The sequence below is a fragment of the Lissotriton vulgaris genome, chromosome 8 (assembly GCF_964263255.1).
Source record: "Lissotriton vulgaris chromosome 8, aLisVul1.2, whole genome shotgun sequence".
Lineage (NCBI taxonomy): Eukaryota > Metazoa > Chordata > Amphibia > Caudata > Salamandridae > Lissotriton > Lissotriton vulgaris.
Window position 1 is genome coordinate 111,513,208 of NC_141696.1, and position 24,511 is coordinate 111,537,718.

Sequence of the window (24,511 nt, forward strand, 5' to 3'; positions counted from 1 at the left end):
CAAAGACAAAAAGGAAATCCCAGACCACCACTAAGCAAGTAAATATCCAGAACCATAATGGATTAAGAAAACAGGAGCAGAAGAGGAAACTTCAGAATCTTTGGCTTGCCTGAACGATCCGAAAACTAAGCCTCCTCATGTGTCTCCTTCCTTGAACAATGGATATCACAAACCATTGGAATCTAATTTGAGAGACCATTCGAAATTGAAAGGGCATATAGAGTGCCAACCAGCCCCACTCCAGGTGCCAAAAACCCCACGTCCTCTCATCTTTAGACCTCGTAGATTCCAGCCCTACGAGAGGAAATTTAAAACGCTAACCTGGAATGACATCTGGACACGAATATCTCTAGACTATGCAGAAGAGACTTATTCACAGGAAAGGCTTCCTAGCTCTAAGCAAACATCACCATCTCCTTCATCAGCTCGGACAGATTTAAATTCAAACTCACTGGAAAAACGTTGATCTTGGAAGATGCCACAGAGCTTCAAACTTACATCGAAAATAAACAGCAACAAGAAAATGATATCTGATCTGACTGTTCCACACAACCCTGGGGTTCGCGCCTGACTAGGCAACATTCCGTCAGATAAGACTCATTCTTTTCAATTTCAGTCTTTTTTTTTTTGTATGATGGTTTTTGTATGGTGCTTAAAAATGCATGTATTTGCTACCAGGTCCCATCTACTACATAAGCACAGCCCCAGGTACCTTGGCCTTTGTAGGTCATTCTTTACAGCCTACATAGCTTTACATTCTTTACAGCCTGGCAACACCAAGTTAGCTTCCACACTTCTCTACAACACAACTAACATCTATTGAGATTGCTTCATGTCTTCATGTTACCTCAATTGTACTCTCGTATTTTCACTCACCTATCACAGGTGCTTCACCTACCTTCTCACACGTACACACCCTACTCATTCTCTCCTGCTCTCTGACTTACACTCCCACCTACCTATATCAAACACACCCATCACACCCACCAGTAACACCAACCCACCTTCCTACACTTACAAATACATATCTTCTTACACATACAGCCATATATGCATACACCCATAACGACATGACCATGCCTACACATGCTTTCTGATTCACGCTAGAGCAGATATATGCACCACTTCATCACTTGGGGAGAGGATGTAGACTAACAGCTAGAGCGTCGACCTCGAAGTTGGGGAACCGGTTTCAAGTCTCGCCAGGGACGTTCAACATCCTGTAATTCTGAGCAAATCACTTAATCTCCCCGTGCCTAACAAAATTGAATGTGTCCATCTGTAATCCAACTGGTGCTCAATATAAAACCCCGTAAAAATAACAACAACAAAAAACTTCTGCACAAAAAGTAAATGTAACATCCCAGGTAGATAGAGCCATAACAAAAAGCTACCTCACACATTAACAGTAACGCAACCACTGACACAACCTACATCTCATCACCAATAGGGCATCTTTCCCAAAGGTTTAAATGAATGATGTTTGAGTATGTTCAAAGGAGTTCCCCATGTTCACTGCTTCACCTCAACTACCCTGTACTTATCACAGTTGTTATAAGTGTTCTCAAAAGCAGGCTAATCAATTTGTAATGATGGCAAACTTTTGCGAGGGCTTTGCAACTGACAGCCTTGCATGTTACTTTTGAGTTGATACATGTATGATTTTAGGGTGGCTTTACTCCGCAAACATTAGCTCTTCAATCAATCAGACCCCTAATTAATTCTCTGATTAGCGTTGTACTGTAATATCGTACTATTTGATTGTGCTTTGATCCTGCCACCTCTGTTACAAGCCTTGGATGTTTCAAATGTTTGTTTAACTTCTGATACATAATGCCTGCTTGCTCACAAGTATTTTTGCAAACTAACAGCCCCAAAGGGCACTCCAAAACACTTCAATGATTGTCAGCCAATGACAATTGACTGGAACTGCAAGCGATCCTCCCAACTCGACTCTGAATGCCTATTGCTCCATGCCCTCCACCCCGGATGATGTACCCCATCCACCCCCCAATCAGAGCTCCCACAGGGCATATTCGTGGCTGCCACTGCTTCACTTTCCATTTTGGGTTGGGATAGTGTGTTTCTATTTATTCTGGTCTCTCTTCGCTTTCCTGTTCCAGATTTCCTCTCCTGCTTACCCTCCTCTCTCCCTCCTGGGGACATCCCAAGCCTAACCAGCCAAGTCCATTCTCCTCTACACCATACATGATGTGCTGCATCCTAAACACCACCATTCACGTCTCAGACCCTACTGAGACCCCCACAGCATGAAGCTTAACAATGCTCCCAAGGTTCTCTCATTAAACACAACAGGGATAAATCACCCTGTCAAAAGGAGGAAAATCATAAAATATTGCCATAAACTGAAGGGTGATATCCTCTTACTTCAAAAGAAAAGAGTAAATAGTGACATTGCCTGCATCCTCCTAAACAATTGGCACTCGGAACTGGTTGCTACCCTGACTATGACAAGTAAAACAGAGTCATCACTGTCTTTTCCAGATTGGCAGACATTATAGGCATTAAGATATACACGACACAGAAGGCAGATGGGTCATCTCACAAATATCCAAACACAATCAAGAAGCATTCACTGTGAACATATATGTGCCCCCCTCCGACTCCTCCTCATTCTGGGTCAATCTAAATATAAGACAAAATGAAATCCCGAATGGTTATAATATGTTAAAAGGGGGAGACTTTAATCTTCCTACTGGTTCTACTGTTAGATAGATTATCCCCCTGCAAACTTAGATCGGGGTAATCCCACAAACAAATGAAAAAACAATGCTCAGCACATAACCAAGCAGACATATGGAGGCTATGCAATCCCACAGACAGCAAATTCACTTTTTACTCCCACCCACACACCTCCCACTCAAGGATCGATTTCATCCTAACTAATCAGAAACTTGCCCCTTCCGTCTCCAATCCCAGGATTTAATTTATCTTTATCTTGGACCATGCCTGTATTTCATTAGACATTACAATATCCAATGTCCAATGTCCAAAACCCAGATAGATTATAGCGACCCAACCAGTACAGAAGAAATATGCTCTGCAACTGTTAATTACTTCAAAGAAAATGCCTCTCCAGAAACACTCTGGGAAGCCATGAAAGCAACAATCAGGGGCGGAATGATCAGTATCATGACCAACAAAAACAAGACAAACAACAAAAAGCTTGAGGAACTAGAATTTAAAGTGAAGCAGCTTGAGCATCTCCTAGTCTTCAAACATGCCACCGAAATTAACAAACTGAAAGCCCTGAAATACCAATAGAAGAAAATAATAATTAGGCTATCTGGTTTTAGGTTTAAACCTATAATAACTGATAAAACCCCACCGGAAGGGAAATAGCCCTCACCAGTTTAAACATATAAGCATTGAAAATAAACCTGCACAACCACAAACTAAATGCCATTCAAAGAAAAGAAAAGGAGAGTGAAAGAGTCATTTTTATTGCTTCCTGAATGGGCCAATACAATGTAACTTTGTTATATAAGGTAGCAGTAAGAAAGACTGGGCTAGCATTATTTTGCTTGAGTTTTGTTGTCACTAAAAATTGTTTTTTCTTCCTTTTTTCAGTTTTGTGGTCTGTGGTCTAAATATACAGGGACCTGAAAGAAACAGGTTAGTGTTAGATTTCTTACCTTAGAATATCCCCAGGCGTCAGACTGGATCCGGAAAGTTTTGTGTAGCAGTACCCCTGCGCGTCGGTAGGCGTCGTCTGCGGCTCTGCGTCCGTCGTTGGCGCCGGGATGACGTCGCGGGAGTACTTAGACGCCGCCCTCGCCTGCTAACGTCAGTTCTTTTTTCCACCCCAGCAAGCACAGATCCAGAAAAAGCAGTACTCCTTAGTCACTTTTTGACTAACTTTTTCAATCTTTTTGATCCTGTTATCGAGTCGTAAGACTATCGGTGCTGGTAGGGATGCCCGGGTTCAAGCCGTGTGCCGATTGCAACCGACTGATGTCGGTTACGGACCCCCATCGCTGGTGCCTGTATTGCCTTGAGGCCGACCATGATGACAAGTCGTGCCCCGACTGCCAGGCCTTGACGTCGAAAGCTAGGCGGGAGCGGTCCAGTAAGCGCCTCGAGCTCCGCAGTCGGCCCCGCGCTGTTCATGGTCCAGGTCGAGGAGGAGGTCGAAGGACCGGTCGCGGGGCCACAGTCATCGAAGCTCGGCGAGTCAACACCATTCGTCGGTCTCCAAATCCTCAGGTAAGAGGCACAAAAAGTCAAAGAGATGACATCGTTCTTCTAACTCCCCCCGTCGCTCGCGCAATGCAGTCGGGGGTTCGGGCGACACCACCCACGCGGCTCCGCTGCAGGCGCCGCTGCCAGCTCCATACCTGCCACTCCCTGGGATGAATGCGACGCCGGAGGAGATCGATGCCTTCCTCATGGCCATGAGGTCGCTCTCAATGCGATACAAAAGGGGATGATGGACGGAGCGTTTGAACAAATCAAACACTCACCCCCAGTCAACTGATCTGGGTTTAATCCATCACCATTCTTTAGCTCACTCACCCACCTCAGTTCAGACATGGCCATATGCAAATCAGTCTGACCCTGTGCCTCATGGGAACAGTCCAGCCGGAACTGCCAAGCCATGTCTTCCCTGGACCGGAAACAAGCATCCTGGGACCGGTTTTGGATTCATAATCCTCATCAGCCAGGCTATCTTGAATCCAGTGGCCAAATGAGCAAGGGACTCACGTCTGAGCAAACCCTGCCAACTTAGGCAAACAAAGCAATACAAAAGGGGGTGATGGACGGAGCGCTTGAACAAATCAAACACTCACCCCCAGTCAACTGATCTGGGTTTAATCCATCACCATTCTTTAGCTCACGCAGCCACCCCAGTTCAGACATGGCCATATGCAAATCAGTCTGACCCTGTGCCTCATGGGAACAGTCCAGCCCGAACTGCCAAGCCATGTCTTCCCTGGACCGGAAACAAGCATCCTGGGACCGGTTTTGGATTCATAATCCTCATCAGCCAGGCTATCTTGAATCCAGTGGCCAAGTGAGCAAGGGACTCACGTCTGAGCATACCCTGCCAACTTAGGGCGAATACAGCGATACAAAAGGGAATGATGGACGGAGCGTTTGAACAAATCAAACACTCACCCCCAGTCAACTGATCTGTGTTTAATCCATCACCATTCGTTATCTCACGCAGCCACCCCAACTCAGACATGGCCATATGCAAATCAGTCTAACCCTGTGCCTCATGGGAACAGTCCAGCCCGAACTGCCAAGCCATGTCTTCCCTGGACCGGAAACAAGCATCCTGGGACCGGTTTTGGATTCATAATCCTCATCAGCCAGGCTATCTTGAATCCAGTGGCCAAGTGAGCAAGGGACTCACGTCTGAGCATACCCTGCCAACTTAGGGCGAATACAGCGATACAAAAAAGAATGATGGAATGATGGACGGAGCGTTTGAACAAATCAAACACTCACCCCCAGTCAACTGATCTGTGTTTAATCCATCACCATTCGTTAGCTCACGCAGCCACCCCAGTTCAGACATGGCCATATGCAAATCAGTCTGACCCTGTGCCTCATGGGAACAGTCCAGCCCGAACTGCCAAGCCATGTCTTCCCTGGACCGGAAACAAGCATCCTGGGACCGGTTTTGGATTCATAATCCTCATCAGCCAGGCTATCTTGAATCCAGTGGCCAAGTGAGTAAGGGACTCACGTCTGAGCATACCCTGCCAACTTAGGGCGAACAAAGCGATACAAAAGGGGATGATGGACGTCGCTCTCTCCCCGTCGTGTCCCGCTGTGGCGCCTTCGGGCCCGCGGCCCCAACTGGGAACCCAACCGGGCCGGGTGCTTCGGCCCCGGCGCCGTCGGGTGCTTCGGCCCCGGCGCTGTCGACAACTTTGGTCTCGACGCCGCAGGGCCCCACCAGCGTGGTGCTGACGAGGGCTTGGCTCTTAAACTCCCTGTCGCGGTCGTGAGGACTAACCTCCTCACTGAGGTCCTTAGACCGCAGGCAAGCTCTTCGGAGCCTCTACTGCCGTTTAATGAGGCCCTTACTGACGTTCTCTTGGGCACTTGGTCCAGGCCCGGTACAGGTCCCCCTGTAGATCAGAACGTGGCCAGGCGCCACTGCCCGGCCCCAGGTGACCCTAGCTTCCTGTCCACCCACCCCACCCCGAGAGCCTGGTTATCCAGGCCTCTAACTCCCAGACTGCATTCCCGACTGCTCCACCTTATCGGGAACCCAAAAGGTATGAGCAGTTCGGTAAGAAGCTGTTCTCCTCACTCAATTTGGGGTTGCGGTCGGTCAACACCGCTTGCCTTTTGGGCCGTTATACCCACTCTCTGTGGGACACAGTCGCGTGAAGTGCTGCCAGGTTGCCCGGAGGAGGCCTGGGTCAAAGTCACTCAAGCCTTTGCGGAAGGGCGAGATGCAGCACGGTATTTAATTCGATGTGGGTTGGATACCACGGACTCGCTGGGCAGGGCGATTTCCACGACGGTAGCGGTTCGCCGCCACGCCTGTCTGAGGTCCGCCAACTTTTCGGCTGATGTCCAGAATTCCCTTATGGACATGCCGTTTGATGGCCGTCGCCTCTTTGGCGACAAGGCAGACAGTGCGCTAGAGCGTTTCAAGGACTCCAGGGCTACGGCCAAGTCCTTGGGCCTGTCAGGCCAGCGGCAGCAAGCTTCTGCCTTTCGCTCCTTTCGTGGCCATGGAAGGGGCGTCTCCTCACGTCCTGACAGCCACGGGCCGCAGATAAACATCCAGCGCGGCGGCGGACGTGGTAACCGCCGTGGCGGTGCTAGGGGACAGCGGCGAGGCCAGTCCACATCCACCTCCGCAGCATCCGCCTCAAAGCCTTCTTAGTCCGAGCTTTCAGGCACATTCACAGGGCAGGGTTCGCCATCACCTCCTCCACTGGCGCACCATGACATCGGACTGGTGGGTGCTGCAAATCGTCCGAAGGGGCTACTCCCTCCCCTTTGAGGCGACACCCTCCAGCCATGCCACCGCAATACCACTGCGTGTCCGGGATCACTTGCAACTTCTGCAAGAGGAAGTTACGGTCCTCTTGGCCAAGGGGGCCATCGAGCACGTTCCTGGGCCAGAAGTAGTGTGTGGTTGGTACTCCCACTACTTTCTGGTTCCCAAGAATGACAAAGGGGGCCTACGTCCTATCTTGGACCTGCGGAACATCAACAGCTTCCTCCGGAAGGAGATGTTCAAGATGCTGACTTTGGCTCAGGTCTTAGCTGCCCTAGACCCTGGAGAATGGATGGAGCGTTGGACTTGCAGGACGCTTATTTTCACATCCCCGTCCTGCCTGCCCACCGGCACTACCTGCGGTTCACGGTAGGCCACGAGCACTTTCAGTTTACCGTGCTCCCCTTCGGCCTTACCAGCGCCCCTCAGGTGTTCACGAAAGTGATGGCGGTGGTAGCAGCTCATCTGTCCAGATTGGGGGTGCCCGTCTTCCCCTATCTCGACGACTGGTTGTTGAAGGCGGGTTCGCCCCAGACAGTCGTCAGCCACCTCTAAACTACGGCCAACCTCCTGCACCTGCTGGGGTTCTCCATCAATGTGCCGAAGTCACACCTGTGTCCCTCTCAGAAGCTCCTCTTTATCGGAGAGGCTCTGGACTCGGCGCGGTTTCGGGTTTATCCTCCCGAACAGCGGGATATTTAGGCTCTGATTCTGATCTTTCAACCTTTATCTCGAGTCTCTGTCAGGTTGACGCTGTGGCTTCTGGGACTGACGGTCTCCTGCATCCTTCTGGTGCATCACGCCCAGTCACGGATGCGGGCTCTCCAGTGGGACCTGAAGTTTCAGTGGGCCCAGCATCAAGCAACCTGTCCGACAACATCCTGATCTCGGAGGGCACTGCGAGATAGTTGCAGTGGTGGCTCACGGACCTCGATTGGGTCAGCGGCATATCCCTCTCCCTACCCCAACTGGAGCACGTAGTTGTGACGGATGCATCCCACCTGGGCTAGGGGGGCCACATGGGAGAGGCGGAGATCAGAGGTCTCTGGTCTCCGGTGGAGTCCCGGCTCCGCATCAACCTTCTGGAGCTGCGGGCGATCCGACTCGCACTGAAAGCATTCCTCCAACACCGCCATGTGGTACTCCAACAAACAGGGCGGGATGGGGTCGTGGACCCTGTGTCAGGAGGCTCTGCACCTCTGGCAATTAGAGCGTAACCCTGGTGGTTCAACACCTGGCAGGTTCCCTGAACGCCAGGGCGGACGAACTCAGCCGTCGGTGCCTGATGGCTCACGAATGGCGTCTGAACTCGGACGTGGCGCACGGTCTCTTTCAGCAGTGGGGAGAGCCTTGGTTAGATCTATTCGCCACAGAAGAGAACGCGCAATGTCATCAGTTTTGCGCGTTGGAATTTCCAAGGCGGCATTTGCTCGGAGACACTTTTCGTCGCGAGTGGAGCTGCGGTCTATTGTACGCCTTTCTGCCTATACCACTTCTGCCCAGATTGCTGAAGAAGATCAGGCGCGACCGGGCCCAAGTCATCCTTGTGGCTCCGGACTAGGCACAAAGATACTGGTATCCCGAGCTACTCAGCATGTCAGTCGATCCCCCGATTTGTCTGCCTCTTCAGGAGGAAATTCTGTAGCAACAGCAGGGGATTGTCTTCCACCCGAACCTGTCCAGTCTTCACCTCCATGCGTGGAGATTGAGCGGCGACAGTTGAGGACATTTGAATTGCCTCCTGAAGTCTGTGACGTGATTCTGGCAGCCAGACGTCCCTCCACAAAATCGGTATACGCCTGCAGGTGGAACAAATTTGTGGCATGGTGGCATGGTGCACAGCAAAGGCTGTGGATCCCCTTTCTGCCCTCCTTTCAGAGGTTCTCCTCTTTCTTCTTTCTCTTTCCCAGCAGGGCTCTGCTCTGGCACTATTAAGGGCTACCTCTCTGCCATTTCAGCCTTTTTAAGGCTACCTGATCAGCCTTCTCTTTTCAAGTCCCCTGCGGTAAATAGATTTTTGAAGGGCATCACTCACATGTTTCCTGCTGTTCCTTTCGTGATGCCTCAGTGGGACTTGAACCTTGTTCTTACTTATTTGATGTGCGCTCCTTTCGAGCCACTTCACAATTGCCCTCTTCGTCTTCTCTCTCTTAAGACTGCCTTCCTGGTTGCCATCACCTCTGCCAGGAGAGTGAGTGAGCTCCAGGCTCTTTCTTTCAAACCTCCTTTCCTTTCTGTCCATCCGGACAAAGTTGTCTTGAGAACGCGTCCCTCTTTCCAGCCCAAGGTAGACACAGCCATCCACATCGGGCAGTCCATCCCCTTGCCCACCTTCTTTCCGCCTCCGCATCCCTCGAAAGAGGAAGAGAGGCTCCACCGCCTGGACCCAAAACGTGCGCTCTCATTCTATCTGGACAGCACACGCCAGTTCCTGGTGGACGACCAGCTCTTTGTTGGTTACGTGGGCGCTAAGAAGGGACGGGCGGTGCACAAACGGACCATCTCTCGGTGGGTCGTGCTGTGCATCAAGGTATGCTACTCTTTGGCTAAAAAGGAGCCCCCTGTTGGGCTGACGGCCCATTCCACTCGGGCCATGGCGGCTACTACTGCCCTGGGTCGGGGAGTCCCCTTGCAGGACATCTGTCAGGCAGCTACATGGGCCTCACTGCACACGTTTGCTAGACACTACTGCCTGGACAGTCAAGTCCGGAGATTCTGCTTTTTCGGCCATTCTGTTCTCCAGGACTTTCTGGTGTGATTATTGGTTCACAGACCCACCACCGGTTTTGGTATTGCTGGGGTATCTATTCTAAGGTAAGGAATCTAACACTAACCTGTTTCTTTCAGTTGCACAAGTTACTTACCTTCGGAATCGATATATCTGTAAGAAACAGTAGTTAGTGTTAGACTCCTTACCGCCCCACCCATCCTCCCTGTTCTGCGAACCGATATCTAGGGTTAAGGTACATCCCTTGGAGGGCCCTAGTTTTATGGCACAAGTGTCGGTTTTTATCATGGCTCTGCGTTCCTGGCGCAGAAAAGCTGTGTATAAGAACTGACTCCGGCACGCGAGGGCGGAGTCTAATACTCCGGCGACGTCATTCCGGCGCCAACGACGCTGACGACGGACGCGGAGCCGCAGACGACGGCTACCGACGCACAGGGGTACTGCTACGCAAAACTTTCCGGATCCAGTCTGATGCCTGGGGATATTCTAAGGTAAGGAACCTAACACGAACTACTGTTTCGTACAGATATCTCATTACCGAAGGTAAGTAACTTGTGCGTTAGAAGCATGTTTTAGGTGTTGTTTATTTAAGTTATGAACTGTAGAGAATCAGGTAATATCTAAATTATATTAGATTTTTTTGCTACGTTTGAGTCTTTCACTGATAGGAAAAATGTAGGTTTCAAAGGAATCTTTCCCAATATGTACCATCAAAGTTACCCACAGAGAATGGGTAAAAGCCCTTGATACACCAGCCCCCTTTTCTAGTGAGTCAATATTGATAGTAGGTGAATTGCCAAACACCCCAGGCTTTAAACATTCAATGCAAGGTATAGTAACAGGTATATGTGAATAGAGTGCATTCACAAAAAATCTGGGATACTGGTGAAAACAGGACACCAGACTTTTGGAAAACATGGAATGCAGTGTCACTTGGAATGCAGCTGCAAAAAGTTCTTACCAAGTTCAATAAAGATCGGAGTGATATTGTTTGTATTTGCAGTGATTCAGGTACAAATATGAAAACATTGTGTGAGGACCTGTCAAAATCAAAACCTGAGCTGAAGGGCTTCCCTGTAAGAGATCCTTGCCACTTGTTAGATGGTATCTTTACAATCTTCAGAGTTAATGAAGAATGCTATTAACTCTTTACTCTATTCTGGTGCACTGTTTTGTTATGTGCAGAAACTAAAATGCAAATATTTCTCAATTTGTGCTCTGTGTGGTATCAAAAGAAAGAGGCATCCCAACTGTGTCACTTCCCTGGTGGTTCTCAGTCCTAGAGGCCATAAATGCTATATTATCCATGTGGCAACCGTTTACAAAACTTTTGCTGAGTGACGATGCAAACAGCAAGAAATGTGAGGATCTTTGGTCATATATAGATAGTGATTTGAAAAAAAGTACACTCTACTGCATTCTTATATTTTTACAGGAAAGCATGACTGCCATAGTGGACATACTAAAAAAAAAAGAGTCTGAAAACACCCTTGTCGACCAAGTGTTCAGCATAATTTGTGTAGATGTGATACATCTCCTTGAGAGTAAGCTGGGTGACACTTTTAGTGACTTTGACACTGCAACATGTTCCATTTTAGAGTGCTTGCCACTTGGTAAGCAAAGAAATTTTGAGGAGCAATTCAGGAACTTTTATTTATCAATGTATGAGAAATAGCCCTTCACCAACCATGGCATTTGAAGTCAATGAAGCCTCACTGTGGTACTCTGCACAAGTTATAGATCCCTTCCATAAAGGGAAATTTTCTCCAGAGTTTCAAAAGTGCTGCCTCATTTTTGACTGCTTCAGTAACTCTGAAGGCATATGCTCCTAGTTCAACGCATATGTTGCAGAACCTGTCACAGAGAATCATAATCTTCAGGTGCACCAATATAGGCATGGAAAGCTATGCCAGTGGCCAGAGTTAGCAAACTGTGTACCGGCTATTTTGGTGTGGCCTGTCTCAAGTGCCATTGTTGAAAGGGCCTTTTCACAGATAAATTTTTACATGAGAAGGAAAGAGTGAGCATGCATGACCACTTATGAAGTATTGTATGGTGTACTACGATAAGTTTGAGTTGTAAAAATGCATTTGGACCTCATATACACTGTACGTACAATGTCTATATACCATGCACAAGTGCAAAAATCAAATAATAATATAAGCAAAAAGTTCCATAAACACCGGAAAAACGCAGTTTCTGTTGTTTTTAATGGCGCAAAAATGTGTAACAACTGATAACATCTGTTTTTTAAGGTATTTAAATCACTTGAAAACACTGAGAAAACCCCACCAGAATTTACCAAAAATAGAAACTGAAAACAGGAAAGCCTAATAATAATCTATAGAGTTCATATATGGCTGATCACCAACAAAGCAAAGAAGTTATGGAAATTCGATGAAGCTGGGAAATTACTAGCCAAATACCTGTAGGTCAAAATCCAGAACTCTTCGATAGTTGCAGTCAAGGGAAAGCAGAGACTAAAAATATAGCCAGTTGCTTTGCACAGTACTATAAAGAATTTTACAATCCTCTTAAAGCCACTCTGCACACTTGCAATTATCTGCAATAGTAACCTTAAATGGCAAAACCATCACCTTACATACCGGAGCCTACAAATTTGTAAATAGCTGCCCGACTCTCGTACCCATATTGAAAACACCCTTCTTAAAAAATACAGAATCTCATCAAGACATGGTTTCCCAAACACAAGACCTGGTGGGGCTGATTGCATTGTACTAAAATACTAATAGCGCGGCAGGCAAACTTCATAATAAGCATATTCTCTCAATAGCTTTCCACTATCTTTTTAAAAATACTCAACAAGATTTATCCAATTTATTTGGTGCACTAAAAGGCCCAGAATCTCAACTAAAGTTCTACTAATGGACAAAAGAAAAAGTTGGAGCTGGTCTCCCCAACTTCAGCAAACTGAAAATGGCATTTATACTCAAACAATCTATACATTGGATACACCCGAACCAGTTGCTCCTCCCACCTATATGGGCAGACATCGAAAGAGGACTCTTCTCCCCATTCACCTCCCTAGAAGCGATCTCAATGAAACACTTTAAGCCCTCAACACTCCTCAAATGTAATCAGAGACACGGTACTGGCAGTTAAACGCCTGGACGACGAAGGCATTGTTAAACTCAAACACTCTTCCTATGCATTGGTATGGCCCAACCCACTAATAAATATTGACTGTAAAACTAACCACTGGCATACCAGGTCATCACATAATATTATATACATTATGGATGTAATCGATAGAGTTGATCCAATTCCTTTCTCACTCTTACAAATAGTCTTTAACATGCCTGACAAGGAGTGCTACAATTTCTTCAAACTCAGAGTTCCGATTAACTAAAATCAATTCTTCCTGAAGCCACAACATCCAAGCTTTCTAAAGAAGTTAGCTTTAGTCGCATCTCAAGACCACCAAGTGTCCAAACTCTATAAAGTCCTCCAGGAACACACTCCCAATGTCATACAAAAGCCTCGAAACAAGTGGTCCGCCTCCTGGCTTGAAGAAGAATACACCCATCTTAATAAAAAAAACAGGTCCCATGTATGTAAACATGATTAAGCTTAAAATCTCCCATAACATTACACAATGTATTTACTGGCTGCTACACAGGTCCTTCTGGACCCAGGACAAACTCTCTAGATTGGGTCTATAAAACTCAGACAAATGCTGAAACTGCTTAACTGTAATGCTGGAACTGCTTAACCGAGGTCGGAGACCTCGAATACGTGATTATTTCTTGCCCTATGCTCCACTCATACTGGTACGATATCAACAAAACCATAAACAACATTTATGACTGTAAGGTAACTCCGGACCCAGTCCTCACATGATTAGGCCCCTGGACTCTTCCCCACTTAAAGCAGAATTCCTACTATTTGATTTACTACTCACATTAGGAGTCGAAATGATCCTTTGCGACTGGATAGACTTCAATCTATTTCCTACCACACTTGTTTGGCCTGGGTATGCTTTCTCAGACAACATTATTCTCAACCAAAACTTCAATTACAGCAGATCCAGACTGCTTTGGTTTATTTATAGCATTTGTAGAGTGCTTCTGCAACCCTACGGGCATCCTGGCGCTGTGTACATATTGCTGAAAATACTGTGCATCAGAGGAGGGGGGTAGTATAAAGTTCTGGTGAGATTAAACTTTGGGGAAGAGCCATGTTTTCACCTTTTTACGGAAAGCCATCAGTTCGTCTGTTTTCCTGATGTCGATAGGCAATTTGTTCCACAGATGGGCTGCGGCTATGCTGAAAGCTCTGCCACCATAAGTGGCTTTCCTGATCCTGGGTATGCTTATCAGGTTGGAAGATGAGGAACGGAGGGACCGTGTGGGTATATACCATTTGAATTTCTTTTGAAGTGGTCGGGGGCCCATCCCGTGTAGTGCCCTAAAGACAATGCAGAGGGATTTAAAGCAGATCCTTTGATGTACAGGTAACCAGTGAAGGTCGGCCAGAGCGAGGGTGGTAGAGGATCTTCGCTCTCGGGAGAGTGCCAGCTTCGCTGCTGCCGCCTGGATGCTTTGCAGTCTGAAGATCAAATAGGCCGGGGATTCCAGAAGCAGAGCATTACAGTAATCCAGGCGGCTGAGAATGGTGCTCCTAACTATCACCCCCACCCCCACTCCGATACAGGTTCTGAGCTGTACCTCTTAACTACTTATCCACTTTTCATCCACAATTAGTTTTTTGGCATATCCCTCAGCCCCTTTCCTTCCCCTCCTACCTCCTCACTACTTCCCTCTTTTACTATTCCTATTCCCATCTTACATCCACTCTTCACTCCTTTCACATGAGAAGTATATCACCACCAAATCATGGGAGTGAACCATGGCAGCTATATTATCCAATTAATTTTGGTAATTTGATCTTCCGTACCTTCTCATCCGACATCTATGTAATCCACAAATACTTTTTATTGGCTTCTCTTGTAACATGCGAAATGCCCCTGTACTTTCTTTACTTCACATATCCATTCTTTTAGTGCAGCTCTGTAATGCTTTGACTAGAAAATGTTTAATTAAGTGTTAGAAAAAAAAAGCAATCACAGATATGGTGGTCTACTGTCCCCAGCAGGCCACCATCCCTGTAATGGCAGCGAATCCTAGTGGGTCACAAATTTCGACCTACTTAATTTATATTCATGAGGTATGTCTATTTGCAACCCACTACAAATCGCGAGTTAGGAAATGAAGGCTAGATGACACCTTTGTACATTAGCAATAGAGATTCACAAAAAACAGGTATTTGGTAGTCGCTATCACTACTGTTCGTACATTTAGCCCCAAATGTAATACATTAACAGAATAAAAAAGCTGCACGCCTGCCAAAAAAACTTAGTGACCTTTTCTCCATATACCTAGAGTGTTAAGAGGTTGCCTCTACGTGTGCTGTGAGCACAGCACAGGCAGTCGCTGAGTGGCACACACGCGGTTGTAAATGCTCCTGCGACAGCCTTACAGTAGGAACCTTTCCGAAGATAATTGCTGCTTTGACATAACTGAGAAGAATAACACGGGCTGATCTCAAGACAATAGTGTATCTGGTGGCAGACACTGGACGCCAGCACACAAATCCTGCCTGGGTGCTCGAGATTAACATTCAGGTTATTGCCCTGTCAAAGGCGTGCAGCAGACATTGATTTCACATTTGGCTCCGCCGCCGTGATCTATGCAAGAAAAAGTGGCGCGATTAATCCTTGCGAGAAAAGGGGGGTGAAGGAAAAGTTTTATTAGCAAACAACAGCGCCTCGGGGCTCTCCGGGGACCGATAGTGCTTCGGAACAGCGCAGGACGGATGAATGCTGTAAAAGAAAACAAAACGGACTTTTTGGTTCCATATTTCTGAAGCAGCTCACTTGCTGAGACTCGAAATCATTTATCCGCGACACCCTGGCCTGGCTGATTCTCGTAAAAGACAGCAGCTGGCAGAGGACAGGAAATGGCATACGGGAACGTTGGTCATAGTATATTAATTCAAAACTTGCATGTAGCCAAGCATGTGAGCCTGCGCTGCAGCACCAAGGACAGCGGTCTGCCTGAAACCATCAATGCCCATCCCACAAAGTAGGCGGCCGGCAAAATGTTCGGGAGTTTTGTGTACCAGGAACACGCGTCATCCGTGATCAGGACCCCACAAGCGTCCACTAAACACACAATCTGACAGATTTGCCTCAGAACAAATATCGTTCAATCTCGAAGGACAGGCAACTTGGCAGGCCGCCAAAAGCAGCAGGCTGGATCAGCGATACCATGAGGGCCTGGAGAGAGAGACAGCAGAACTCAGAAAGACCCACAAGAGGTGCCCGGCGAGCTCTGACACCAATGGACATGTCAACAAGAGAGCTTGCTGGATGCGGCTGAAGAGAAGGCCCTGTATAGGTTCATGAGGCTGGAGGACTGGGAACAGGGAATAACCTAAAGCCAAGCCCAGCATCCCCAGCCAGCTGGGCACGGAAAATGGACCGCAGAATGGGCTTTAGGGAAATGCGAACCAGCAGAAGCCATGGCTGCTGGTCACTGGACTGGTCAAACGATGTGCCGAATGGGCTCTAGCAGCTAAACATTAATCCTGAATACACCTTCAGTCATTGCCACAATCAGAGGAAAGGTCCCTACGTAGGAAGCATGAGCTAGAGACGAGATATGTGCACGTGCCTCTTCTGATATATAAAGAGGATTCAATCACTTGAAGAAACAGATGGACAGAGGAGCACTCCAAACGGATTCCTCCATAGAGACCAGGCTCTGTTGAGGGCAAAGACCAGGCTTCTTTGCCTGTCCCTCAGGGTTTCACCTCAAAGAACTTGCAAATGTCACATTTGACTGGCAGATGTTTCGGGTAGAGGCACTGAATGCACTGCAAATACAGACCATCCATAAAATCTTGCCAAAATCTCTGTCCGAGCTTGAAAAGGGACTTTGAATCGTGTTGAGAGTCTCAGCCATTTTGTAGGTTAGGCCAAAGCTATATCCAGGCTCCTGCGAGGATGTGGATCTTTTGTGCCCACCGATGTGGCTCCATCTTCTGGGGACCCACGCACCAGTTGGAGGATGATGTGCAGCTGGGCGATACCAGTTCCTGGTGCCAGAAGCATTATTGCTCCCATGAATGAACTAAATCCAGACTGCAAGCCACAACACATGGCGAGGAAGTCTTCCCTGTCAGCCAAGTGGAGGTTCAAGATGCACCAGAGTGTTCTTGGCTCATTGGAGATAAGACATTCTACCTGCAGCAGGAGGCTTAAAGGTGGCCTTGGCATCGGGAACGCCAGGTTTTGTACATTGAATGGGGCAGTCTATATCCAGTGTAGCAGGTGCTCCCTGGCTCTGCTTGACCGCCTGAGCTTTTTCTTCTGCTCCTGATTGCCTGGTCCTCCGACCAGGCCCAGGCCATCTCGGACCGCCTTCTGCGCCTCTGTAGCTTCCCAGCGTCTCTCCTACTTTCACACACTTGTTTCTTTTGCCACTTTTCCAGCTCTCTATCATAGTTTTTTTTTTTTACTCCGGACTCTTGTCTCTTTTCTCTACTTTCACCTTTTATCCTCTCACTGATATTGGCTCGCTTTCTCTCACTCTTTCATGCTTTCTGTCCCTCTTTCATTCTGGCTTTTGGCTCTAGTTTCAAAGTCGTTTTTCAACTCCCACACTATGACTGTCTTACACATTTGCTCATTTTTTTTGCTCATCTTTTCTGCCTTTGTCTCTGTGCCTCTTTTTCTCGCCTATTTCTTACTTGCTCTTTGCTGTCTCCCTTCTGTCACCTCTCCGACCTCCTCTCAAGCTCTTGCTCAAGTCTTCGGATCTCATTCCTCACGCCTGTCCTTCAAAATGGTGGCTGCAGTACAGACCAGCCACCAGAATGTGCTGCCTGACGGCCTGGCCTTCATCATTTAGAAAGGACAAGGGGGCCCGATAATTGGCTAGGGACCACGGGTAACAATTCTATTAAGAGGAACAATGGTCCTTAGCAGACTGAAGAATGAAAAACGAAAATACAATATAGGCCACAATAGGTTACTATATGAATCCACAGTCCAGCCGGACGAGGAGTTTTATTCAACAATACTTAAGAATATAGTCAGATAATTCTGAAACAACGGTTTCTATAATAGGGCACAAGCCTGTACCCTATATAGGAAAAGAAGTGGGTAGAACATTACAGATTAATCAAACAAAACATATAAACATGAATACAGGCAAAAACTTTGAGCTGTAGTCACTCGCATGCATTATATTATGCAGCGAGTTTAACCAGAAATAGAAACCACACAGGTTAGGCACAATGGAAAACTGTGGTGCTATTTACAAATGTCGACGTTTCGATCCCATTGCTCATTAATTCTCGGGATCATCATCAGGACCAAATAAATTACATTTGCCTGGTAACAGTAATAATAGCCCGAAACAAATTTGGGCGCTTGTTGCAGCCAAGGAAAACGGCGCTGTAGCCACCAGATGGTTGCCGCTTTTAAGAACCAACCCAAGTGCGGCAGGCAGGTAGAAAACCTTGCGGTCGAGGGGATTTAATCTCCCGTATTATCCAGATAGTTATGAGCTCCCAGGGATCAGGATTGCTGGTCTCTATGGCGAGCCTGCTCAACTTTTGACGTGGAGGGCTGGAAACAGCAACCGTGTGCTGTCAACGTCAATGGCACAATGGCTTGTCTTCATCTTCTGCTTTCCTGGCCTTCTGAACAGGCCCAAGCCCTTCGGACCTCCCTTTCACTTTCCCACAATCACTTCTTTTGCCACTTTTCCAGCTCTACATCACCCGCTTTTTGACTCCTTCCTTTTTTCTTTTTCTTCTTTCCCTCCTCTTCTCTCACTCTTTCACTCACACACTTTTTGACTCCTTTCTTGCTTTTGACCGGTTTCGGTTGTTTCGCGCTCGTTATTCCTTTTTATCTCCATTGCTCTTTGATGCCTTTATTGAGCCACCTCTCCCATGCTCATTTTGAGCGCCTATACCCTTCACCATCTTATGGTTCTCTTCCCTTCTTCTCTGACCGCAATGCAGATACATACAGCTGGCGCACCAAAGCCAAGCCCGTCCGTGCACGGCTCCAGAAACCCAGCTTATCCAGGCACTACTCACCCCGATGGGCTCCTATACCTCAACCTGGGACGCACTTCCACACACAGTACCAGGGCCACCCCCACTCGGATGGTTGGAACCTTCTCCTGCTCCAACTGCCACTTCTGCAGTACCACCCCAAAATCGACACAAACCCCACACCCTGGGGTCTGTCCCGAGGATCATGGACCCCAAAACACGCTGCTCTTTAAATGCCTCCTCCTCAACACGTGTTCTTTAATCAAGTGTGCCATCCAAGTTTGTGGAACCTCCTAGACAACATCTGTCCTGAGCTGCTGTTCTTCACGGAAACCTGGCTCAACCCTACATCTGCCCAAGACACAGCCACTGTTACTCACCTTGTTAAATACGACAGAGTCAACAAACCCAGGGGTGTCATAGTCATCGTACACCCCAAAAACATCAACTGCACTGTCACCTCTGCTGACACCAACAGTGGGCTGCAATAGCTGGCTTTCGAAATGAACATCCCCAACACCACTACCATAGGCGGCGCCCTCCTCTATCGACGCCCTCACCCAAATCCAACTTCAGCCTGGCCTTCACCGGCCTCGTTCAGCATCTATTTAACAAACTTGCCATTCACTTCTAGGACAAAATCAAGACCATCTATAATAACTGTCTCTGAACAGGATCCCGCACCTTTCACCTTCCACCACAAAGCTACCAGCACCAGGCCAGGAGCCCAGCTGACCAGCTGGACGGAAATCTGCACAAACTGAAACTACTGTCCCAAGCTCAATGGCGACAAATCCAAAGTGGTACTGTTTGATAAACATACCTTTCCGTGGTCTTGGCCCGGTGGCCTGACGAGCTAGGACCAGCATCCATCCCCACCAATGCCACCAGGATACCTTAGCATAATAACAGATAGCCAAATCTCCTTGTCCAACCAAATCAACACAGTTGCAGCAGTGTGCTTCCACACCCTAAAGATGTTCAGAAAAATATTTAATTTGCTCCCACTGGACACTCGTATGATGGTAACTCATATCATTATCACCAGTAGGCTACATTATGGCAATGCTCTTCAGACACCTCGACAACTGACTCCAACTAGTTCAAAACATGGCTGCCAGACTCATTCTCAACTTTGCTCCAAGAGCTCACATCTCCAGATACCTTTGAGACCTGCACTGGCTTCCCATCCAGAAATGCACTACCTTCAAAATCCTAACCTGATCTTCAAGGCACTGCAACAAACAATGCCTAGTCTATCTCAATGACCACATAGGCTTTCGCATCCCATCCAAACACCTCAGATTGGGTGGCCTACTCCACTCCCAAATCCCAAGCTTCCAGCACACTCTAATGGAGGGAATTAACTTCTCTCACATTGCCCCCCAAAGACCTGGAATAAGCTCCCCGTACCCATCAGAGCAGCCGGCTCCCTCCCAGAATTCAGAAGGAAACTGAAAACCTGGCTGTAATACTAGGCTCCACTCAGACAACTCAGTGCACACCTTCTAAAGCACCTGGATAACCCACCATGTGATTAGCACACCCTACAAATCCCTGAACCATAATATATTGTAAAGAAATGTCTCTTTTTGCATGACCACCCTAAAGTATTAGATTGATGCTCCTGGTTTTTCAACCCTGAAATTGCACTCAGGTCTGCTAATCAGACCTCAGTGCCAGGTCTCTAATCCTCAAAAGTGTATGTTTAATTTGCCTATACCCAATTGGCATGAGATAACTTACTTATAAGTCCCTCGTATATGGTACAAGGGGTACCCGGCCTATAAGTTAAAGTGTCCCTTGTGGGCTGCAGCACTGATTGTGCCACCATAAGTGAGACAAAGCAAAATGTGTCTCCCAGACTGCCACTACAGACTAATAGAGCAGGTAAACTGCTAACTTAACTTTGCCATTTGACAAAGTCCAGACTGTCCTTTTTTGTATATATGTCACCACTAAGGTAGGCCTGTCGAACCCTATGGCAGGGTGCTGTATATTAAAAAGCAGGCCATGTACTTTCATATGCCCTTACAGTAAAAATTCCAAATTGTTGCTTGTACTGTGGAAAGGCTAATGACCCTAATGGCGAGTGCAGGGTTACACGTTACGACTGAGCAGTTTTGAATAAGATTACTAAAGTTAGTACTACAAGCTATCAAAAAAATCATTACATTAAACCTGACCATATGACCAAATCGAATTTAATGTAACTTTTCAACAAAGAAGGTAACTTTAGAAAGCTGCCATTCTGCCGCTCAAGTTTTCCAGTGGCCCTTCTCTCCTAGCGAGAAGTGTCATTTAGTCCCACAAAAGGACACAATAGAGGCCTGCTTTTGGAAGAGGTGTTACCTCTCCTAGGTGGCAGCCACAATGGATGAGAGCCCAAAAGGTGAGCTTCAAATGTGAAGTCACTTTTGAATGGCAAATGATAGACACACATGAGAGGGGCTGCTCTTTTATTTAGGTGGACCGGATGGCGTCAGAGACAGAGAGGGAAAAACACATGCCAAACCAGTTATTCCATGGGCATATAGCCTTCAGGTAGCCACATCTCTAAGGCGGGCTAGCAAGTTGCACACACCGAGAGAAGGGTTCTGCCATCTTGGGAATGGACAGAATACTGCACACTGGACTAGCTAGATGTCACACATTGCAGGAAGTTTTCATCAGGCAGGAGGGAATCTGGTAGCCCATTGGCTAGCAGTCACCACATCCCCTGAGGGCAAGTTGTAGGCATAAAACTGCCACTCCTGCCACACATACCTCAGATCACATCTGCACTGGAAAGAGGACCAAAGAGGAACCAACCCACTTTAATCTGCTCCTGACAAGAAGACTCTGCACCAAAAACAGGACTGCACCGGCTGTTGCTAAACTACCAAAGAGAGGACTGTGCCTATGGTGCACTGCTCGAGGAAAATTCAACCTGACGCCGGACAGAAGACGTGAACTCCAAGGCTCAGCTGGCTGACTTCTTGATACAGTTCCAGAGGCACAAAAGCTGAAGAAGCCACCTTGGCAGAGTTCGTAGTCACAATTGCTTGCTCACTGCTAACCGCCGAAATGCAGCCCGGAAGACCAAACACTGGCACTTAAAATGTGCACTCTAGTCTGCTGGACCTGGGAGAGTCCTCAAAGTGCAGTTTGGTCGCTCAAGACAGACACTTGCCACAATTAAAAGGAACCACTGGTTTGGCTGTGACCGGAGACCGGTAGACCAGTGGCAACTGGGTTTTGGCTGCACTTATACTTGACTTCAAGGGACATCAACCTCCGTGGCGGAAGTCGCCCCACTAAGTTCGTGAACCTAGGGGTGGGGCCAGTAAGACCCCTGTCATCCGGAAAAGCAATCACAGCATTCTTCAGCATCCTGTATCCCTTGCATCAAGACCACTTCATTGATGCCTATGGTGAATCTCCAATAGAGTCTGAAACTGGACTAAAAACAGCTTTGACTGTAAGGTAACTCTCTGGCTAAGCCCTACTCGCCCCCTTCACTCGATCTCTGACTGAGTTGGTCGCACTAAGCGGGCTAGAGTAACAGAACACAACTTTATAAAAAGATTTAAAAGTAACCACTAATTTCAGTAGTTGCCGATGCTTGGTTCCATTTCGAATGGAAAGGAGGGATTTACAATTTACTCAAAAATCTATATACCTGGAACCCGCTGGTGGATTTTATTTGTTTTGGTGTCTAAAAATTCATAAAAATAAGGTATATTTTTATTAATTAGTGTTGGATTTCTTTTGTCATGTTTCTTACTAGTTCAATTGTTTTGGTCATTCTAAATACTTTCCACTTGATCCTTTGTTAAAGCCTGACTGCTCAACGTAATGGCTATCCAGGGTTGAGCTAAGGTTTTGAAAACGAGCCTAACTGGATCCTCGGGCATCCCCTGGCAGTGGCATGGAAGATAGCAAATGGCAAGGCCATGAGAAGCACAAAAGGCATTCAGTCAAAACACACTCCTGGGGCTGTGCCTCCTTTCTAACTGTCTTAGTTTAAGCGAACGGATACAGGACAGCAAGAACAGAGCTTTATATGACAGGAAATTACTATAGAAGTACAAAGAGCTACACCACAATGCAATCTGATCATGATGATTAAGCTGGACATGGATACAAAAAGGAGGGAAAAGAGACTTTTGTAACCTGTGAGTCTAACTAACATGCAATGAAAGCAAATGACAAGATGACAAGGGGGTGGGAAGGCCCTGCCACATGAACCTCTTCCAAGGAAAATCACCGATTATGCGAGATTTGTAGGACTTTCACCACACCTCTAATTACAATGGTAGAAAACACAGAGATAGAAGAAACTGTGTTATCAAAGGATAAAAACCTGATGTGGATAGAGTGTCAAAGAGGATAAGATGACAAGATCTTCCATCTTTAATATTTAGCAGCTATTTTATAGACAGAAGAGAAGAGTTGCTGCAAGCTTAAGGATTGCATTACAGCATCTAATATATGTTTGGAAGACCCGCTAGAACATGAGCTGGAATTATTTGTGTACTTATGTTCCGCAGGTTCCTGCCGATGTTTCAATGTTATCAGCATTGCAGAAGTACCACGAAAATAAGGTTATATCGACTGACACACTCTCCCACATACCAATACTAAAAGTCTACAGACCACCAATGAAAATGGTAAAAATAGGAGTGTTTCGGAGTGTTATTTTGTATGGTCCAACGGGCACAGGTATTGGTAAAAGGTGAAACGGTTCTAGTCCTTTGTGGCTACAGCAGTTCAACCATAACACAACGTTAACAACTGCAGCAGGTCAGAAGGACTAGGGTTCACTGAGAGTAGAGGCACCATGCATGGCAGAAACATCCTTCCTGAGGGCTAAATAGACAGTTGTTCTCAGGTAGAGGATATACAAGGTCAATGAAGTGTGAAAAGATTGATGCAGGTTGAATAAGTTAATTGTGATCATGAACGGGGATTCAGGCACCAAGATTGTCAGGCACAATGATGGTTGCTTATTATTGGGTCAGGCTGGAGTTAAAGGGAATGGACAGAAAATGTTCTTATGAGGGAAAAAAAGGTGCTAGAAATACTGTGTTTCCATGTGCTCCACCGCCCCAATTTCACATAACCCTCCCGACTTTTTAAACGGTGAGGGTTATAGTTGATACTTTAAAAGGAGTATTCTAAGTTGGCCATTTGCTTTATTAACCCCTTGCGTGCTGATGACAGAACGGTTCCGTCATCAGCATCGGTTGAGCTGCGCTGATGACGAAACCGTTCCGTCATGACTCCGCCCGCGCAAGGCGGAGTCAGCACAGGCGGGGAATACGTCCCGCACGCAAGGGGTTAAAACATAGTTTGCGTTATGTACTTTATGGGGTCGAACTGTGGGGCCACCGCATCGAGAATTCACTGGTTCTGACTGAGAACAATTTTTTTAGATGTCTTTTGGGGCTCCCGAAGGGCACACCACTTATCCCCCTGAGGTTAGATCTGAGAGTTGATCCCATAAAGGATATAATTACCAATTGTCCTCTCCTCTTTTGGTGACGACTCTGGAGCACCCCCGAACTGGCTACCTACAGGGAGGAACTAAAGAACGTCCTGTCCATCTCGGGTGCGGGGAAGTTACCATGGCTCCAGCACATTAGACATCTTTGCATTAAAATCGGGAGACCTAATCTTTGGAACTCCCCGAAGGATTCATGTCCTCTCATTTCCAA

General features: G+C 47.1%; 1 protein-coding gene across 1 annotated transcript in view; it reads right to left on the reverse strand.

Annotated features, from left to right (window-relative positions):
- CLPB (ClpB family mitochondrial disaggregase) overlaps positions 1–24,511 on the reverse strand; it is a 1,391,731-nt gene that overhangs the window by 394,219 nt on the left and 973,001 nt on the right. The gene's annotated exons all lie outside the window — the stretch shown is intronic.